The sequence below is a fragment of the Benincasa hispida genome, unplaced genomic scaffold (assembly GCF_009727055.1).
Source record: "Benincasa hispida cultivar B227 unplaced genomic scaffold, ASM972705v1 Contig444, whole genome shotgun sequence".
Taxonomy (NCBI): domain Eukaryota; kingdom Viridiplantae; phylum Streptophyta; class Magnoliopsida; order Cucurbitales; family Cucurbitaceae; genus Benincasa; species Benincasa hispida.
The window spans coordinates 85937-92575 of record NW_024064857.1 but is presented as its reverse complement, the minus strand read 5'-3'; the positions used below and the strand labels follow the sequence as shown (position 1 = coordinate 92575).

The following is a 6639-nucleotide window of genomic DNA, read 5'->3' as shown; positions in this document are numbered from 1 at the left end:
GCTACCAGGCTCTCTACCTTTAACTTCCATTGTTATTGTGTATTCAAACTCATTTATAGAAATGGAATTTACTTCTCTATATATGTTCACTCTCTGTTTATCACGCATGAGTAGCTAAATCTGTTGAATGGGTTGAGAAGCATTTAGCTAGCACAACTGAGGATGTTCATTCTATGCGATTGTCTTGTATTATGTATGCTTCATTCGTCCATTAGAGATACTCAGGAAGGTAGTCAAAGGATAGGATTGTAATGAACATACATGGGGAAAAGCTCCGAATTAAGGCAGTCAAGATCCCAGAGGACAAAGAAAAGAGGGAAAAGCCACCGTGGACGTGAAAAGACCAGCTTGGAATAAGCAGTCCCTGAGTTACTATATAACTCAACCTCATCAGGGACGCAACTCTTTTGAATATCCTTTTTCCTGCATCATTACTTCATGAACTTTCATCATACTCGTTATTAGCTATTATCGCAATTACTTTGTTATTATTGTTTATCTATCTGCACTTTTCTTATTCTATAAAAAAAATGTTTTGTTTAAAATTATTTGATCCTCTCTCTGTTTTTCTTGCAACGATCGAGGCACAAGATTGCAGAGGTGTTACACGAAGAAGCAACTTATCTTTTTCCATCACCGCAATCCAAAGAAGATAGATCACCGCAAAGAAGGATGCATCGATACACAATGTGGGCGACAACGCATATTTGGGGGTTGTATTCTTCCTTAACTTTATTCCAAATTTTGCACTATCGCATCGCATTTTAGTTTTAAAAGTTTTATCACCGCATCCTCTTTGATTACCGCAATCATTTGACATGGATAAATTTACTAATTTACCGCATGCTGTCTCTTTGCCAATTATGATTTCAATGATGACAAACATGCTTCTATTTCTTTCGTATATACTAGAGTCAACTTAATTTTAAGATAATCACCTCATGAAATATTTCTAGAAGTTAGGAGCCTGCTAGCTTTCTTTCAAACTCTCTTTACAAAGCTTTTTACGAACATTGCATTACTTCTTTCAATCTTTTGGCAATGGGGACATTGCCGCATTTTAAATTTGGGGGTGAGGTATATGTTTTTGACCTTGCTATTTTGAAAAAAAATAATAAAAAAAATAATAACTCCACTGTCAACGCAATGGCGAAACCCATGTTGATAAGAGTTAAGTTGTGAAGGGCACTTACCCGTAGTTGGATGTCTGCATGACATGCGTGGGGGCAAGCCAAAACGAAAGTAAGTCGCCAAGATCAACGTATAAATATAATGACCGCAACTCTACTGCCAAGTAGGTATGAGTTTAATTTGAGAAAGAGCACATTGCTCGTAATTGGATGTCCGCATAAGACACGTGGGGGCAAGCCAAAACGAAGGCAAGGCACTTGGATCAGCGCAAGGTCAGAGAAAAAAAAAATATGCAAGGAAATATGCAAGGATAAAAATCATTTGACATCCCGGTGGAAAAGTTTTCTTTCTGAAATAAATCATGCGATGTCCCGAAATCGAGTAAAGGCCTTTTGAAGGTTAAGCTTGCGATCCCTAGGTCTTAGAAATATTTTAAGAAGAGACTTGAATAAGACTTAAGAAAACTTTGATGTATAGGAGTTGAATGAAGTATCCTTTAGAAATCTAGAAAAAGAACATTACGGTCGATTTGCTAAAGGAAATATGTAGCTTATGCTTAAGGACAATCAGTATCTAAATTTGGGGGTGTGATAAAGATTAGAAATGCACGTTATTGCATTGCTAAGTTATTAAACAATGAGGGTTTGCGTTGATAAAATATGTTAGATTGCGTCCAAAAGCATTAAGTTTATAATGTTTCAGTCGCATGCGTTCATCGCATAGAAACAGTTGATTTTTGTATTTTTATGCAAAATATGCGTTAACGCAAGGCAAAAAGCATGATCACAAGAAATTATGGGTCGAGTGCAGCATTATCGCAAGGCTTTGCGGTGATTGTGTTCGCAAACATCTACTCAAGAAGGATTGCCGCATAGAGTCAGCACAACTTGGTGGGCGCATCTGGGTGAAAGGCATAATTAATCACGATGGGACAAAAAGCTGATGACGGTCGAATCCGAATTAAGTTGACAGCTGCTAACGATAACAAATACATGCAGCTTTTCGGTGACAAATATTTGACGCATCAGTCAAGGAATTAAAGCCATCCCATCTGTGCAATCATAAGAGAGAAGCCGCTCTTCACCCCAAAGCTCTATAAATACCAAAGGCATCCTTTAGAAAAGGAGTTCGGAAGTTCACAAGTTCTATTCATAGTTTAACCTTGTTCTTAGATTTTCTTTTAAGGCGGACACGAGAGAAGGAGGTTGTGCTGACAGATCGTTTCAGTATGCTTGGGAGAGCACCAGAAGCTTCAAGATCAGAGAGAGGGCCAGCTCCTACGGAAGTAGGAATATCTTTTGAACCGAATAGAGTTGCCAGTGTAAAAGCCTTAGGCAGCAAGAGATTGCTACCATACTCTCTACCTTTAACTTCCATTGTTATTGTGTATTCAAACTCATTTATAGAAATGGAATTTACTTCTCTATATTTGTTCACTCTCTGTTTATCACGCATGAGTAGCTAAATCTGTTGAATGGGTTGAGAAGCATTTAGCTAGCACAACTAGGGATGTTCATTCTATGCGATTGTCTTGTATTATGTATACTTCATTCGTCCATTAGAGATACTCAAGAAGGTAGTATAAGGACAGGATCTAGGCTTGGGAAGGTCAGGTTAGAATCTGGGCTCGGGAGAGTCAGATTAGAATGCATAATCAAGAGATAGAAGCTTAGGAATAAGCATTGTTTGCTATTAACGCATCGCATGCATCCTAAAGATAGGATATGATTGTGTCCGGTCACCTTGCCTTGCTGCATCTTGCATCATCGCATAGAAAAAGAGTAGAGACTTAGGAATAAGCTCTATAGACACTTTTGCATTCAACACATGCGTCCTAGACTTAGAAGCATCACATTTGCATTAGGAAATGGCTTATTGTGCATGGGTGTAGCATGATCGCATAGTCTGATGCATTCCCAAGTAACGCTAGCTAAAGACCTTCTCAACCCGTTCATCCATATACTCAATGCATCTATCGCACAATCAAACTTTTCTCAAATCCGCCGCATTTGTTTATTTTTCATTACTGCAATCAACAAAACCAACAATTATTTGAGTTACCGGCTACCGCAAAGTTTTCTAAAAATTACCACCGCAACCTATTTTTCCAAGTCCCTGAGTTCGACCCTGGACTTACCAGGAAACTCAGTGGGGTTTACACTTGGATTCCACTGAGAAAACTTGAGTGCTCAATGCATTTTCATCATCGTAATTCATTCATAATTCTACCTCATAAAATAATGCATCATGCGGCGCCCGACCACATTAGAAGATTGCGACTGCAAAGCTATGTGATTGTATGCGCTCGCAAAGATTAGCTCATGCAAGTGGCCGCATAAAGACGGCGCATCAAGGTGAAAGCTTAATAAATCATAATGGGATAGAAAGCTAAAGACGGTCGAATCTGAATTTAGTTGACAAGTCATTAACAACACACTGTAACAAGTACATTCAACTTTTCGATGACCATTAATCAGCTCATCAGACAGAGATTTAATGACTTCCCATCATTGCAATCATTTGAAAGAAAAGCTCTTCACTCTAAAGCTCTATAAATACCGAAGGCCACCTTCGTTAAAGGGGTTCCGATTAGAGTTCAGAATTTTGGGAGTTCACATTTGCCGTATACTTAGAAGATAGATCATAGACAGCCGTTAGTCTGTAATTCATATACTTAGAAGGTGGAGGCGAGCGAAGAGAGAAGACGCCGAAAGATCAAACTTGGTTAGCTCGAGAGACTTGCCAAGAAGCGCTGAGAATGGAGAGAGGGCCAAATCTTGCAAAGACAAGAACATTCTTTTGGGCAGAGTAGAGTAAAACACAGTGTAAAAGCCTTGGGAAGCAAGACATTGCTACCAGACTCCCTATCCCTACTTCCATTGTCATTCTGTATTATGATTTTATTTACAAAATGGAATTTGCTTCTCTACATTTATTTAGTCTCTTCACAATGCGTATGAGTAACTAAACTTCCGAATGGGTTGAGAAGCACTTAGCTAGCATGACCTAAGATCTTCATTTTATGCAATCATCTTGTCTTATGTATGCGCCCATCACCCTTTAGAGATACTTGAGAGAGTAATCTAAAGAAAGAACCTAGACTTGAGAGAGTTAGGTTAGAATCTAGTCTTGAGAAAGTTAGATTAGAACCACATAAGCAAGAGATAGAAACTTAGAGATAAGTTCTATTTGTTATCATGCATCACATGCACCCTAGAAATAGGATATGATAGTATGTGGTCGCCTTGTGTATGTGTGTGTCATTCATCATCACATAGACAAGAATAGAGGCTTAGACATAAGTCCTATAGACATTATCGTATAGCATTTGCATTGAGAGATAACATGATGTTGTATGTGTGTAACATGATTGCATAACTTGAACACAATCTTAGTAAGTGTTAGTTAAATCCATTCTCAACTCGTTCCCCGCATACTCATTGTAACTTTCGCTGTTGTTAACTCTTTTCTCAATTCTGCCACGTAGAATTTATACTTTAAACAAACATACAAACCAAATTATTGTTTTTTTTGTCACCGTAAAGGAATCAAAACTTACCCTCGCATATTGTCTCAGTAGTCCCTGTGTCTAACCCTGGACTTACGAGGAAACCTAGTAGGATTTATACTTGGATTTTACTAGGAAAACTTGCATGTGCAATGCATACACCACCATTGTAATATACACCATTATTTCATCATATCCACGAGACATCAAGTTTTTGACACCGTTGTCAGGGACTACGGAAGTACATATTGTGCTAATGGTAACTTTTTTATTTTCTTTGCAACTTTCCATCTCTATGCACCGCCTCTCCTTTGGTAAGGGAAGAAGCGGGCGTCGTATGAGCGAAGGACAAGCTCCTGAGCCCAATTATGATCCAGAGATTGAGAGAACTTTTCGAAGAAGAAAAAGAAACAACCACTGATGATAGCAAGAGAGAAATCCCAACATGGCGGAGCAACCAAAAGACAGAGCACTAAACACAAATAATATCATGGTGAACCCCATTCTCTTGGCGAACGACTGCAATAGGCCCATCCGGGACTATGCGTCACCCAACCTTTATGATTTCTCACCAGGAATCATGAGGCTAGCCCTGGACGGATCGAGGTTCGAGATGAAGCCGATTATGCTGCAGATGATTCAGACTGCCGGACAGTTTGGCGGTAGGTGTGGCGAGAATCCGCACGCCCATCTCCGGAGTTTTATTGAAATCTGCAATATGTTTCTGTTCCCGAACATCTCCGCTGAGGAGGTTCGACTAACATTGTTCCCATTTTCGCTGTGTGACCAAGCACGAAAATGGGCTTATTCTCTCGAACTAGGGGAGATCACATCGTGGGAACAAATAGTTGAGAAGTTCATGAAGAAGTACTTCCCCCCGACAGAGAATGCAAGAATGAGGAAGTTGATTACTAATTTTGAACAAGATATTGACGAATCACTCAGTGACGCCTGGGCGAGGTTTAAAAGACTAGTGCAAGATTGTCCGCACAATGGCTTACCCGATTGTCTCCAAATGGAATTTTTCTATCACGGTTTGAACCTTGCATCGCAGACGGCTACTAATATGGTAGCAGCTAGAGGTCTGTTCGACAAGACATATGACGAGGCTAAAAATATACTTGATTGCATTTCCAAGAACCACGAAGACTGGAGGAAAAGTGATTAAAGATTGAGAATTAAAGATAGTGATGCAAGTAATGAGGCCATCGCATCCCTACAAAACCAAATGAATACGATGATGAATTTAATACAAGGAATCACAATCAGTAGCCCAGGAATGCATAGGGGGCAGGTCAACGCAATCGATCAAACGAGCACAAGTTATACTACTTGCGGAGAAGCCCATCCAATGGAAGAGTGTCCGAGGAATCCACAATCTATTTACTTCATAAAGAATAATCCTTTCTCCAATACTTATAACCCGGGTGGAGAAACCACCCTAACTTCATATGGAAAAATCAACAACAAAATTTTCAACAGATGGCGCAAAAAGAAGGGCCACAAGGATTTTTCCTACGAACAAACGGTCAATCGCAAAATCAAGCTAGCAGTTCGCAGGTGCCGCAATCTTCATCTCTGAAAAGCTTACTAAAGCAGTATATTGAGAAGAATGAAACAATAGTCAAGAATCAAGCAACGTCTATCCGCAATCTTGAAATTCATATAGGTCAGATTGCGGACGAACTCAAAAGTAGACCACAATGCGCATTGCAGATTTCTACTAAACTCCCGCACAACTCAGAGAATACGGGAAAGAAGCAATGACAAGTTGAGACTTTGCGAAGCAGAAAGACGATGGCAGAAGAGAAGAAGGAGCCAAGCCGGACTATTCTAGTTACGATGGAACCCCAGATCCCGTTGACTCAAGAGGAACCAGAAGAATAAGAGACAATGGAGCCGGAGATTGCGTCCACTTCTAAGCCGATGGAACAGGGAACCGTGAAAATACAGCTGCCACCATTTCCTCAGAGACTCAAGAAGAAGAAAAATGATGAAGT

At 39.8% G+C, this 6639-nt stretch overlaps 1 non-coding gene across 1 annotated transcript; it reads right to left on the bottom strand.

The window, feature by feature from the left end:
* Window positions 1–5531: 5531 nt before the first annotated feature.
* LOC120069493 lies at window positions 5532–5638 on the bottom strand. Its single transcript, XR_005479557.1, has one exon. It is a non-coding gene; the product is annotated as a small nucleolar RNA R71 (small nucleolar RNA).
* Between the last annotated feature and the right edge of the window lie 1001 nt (window positions 5639–6639).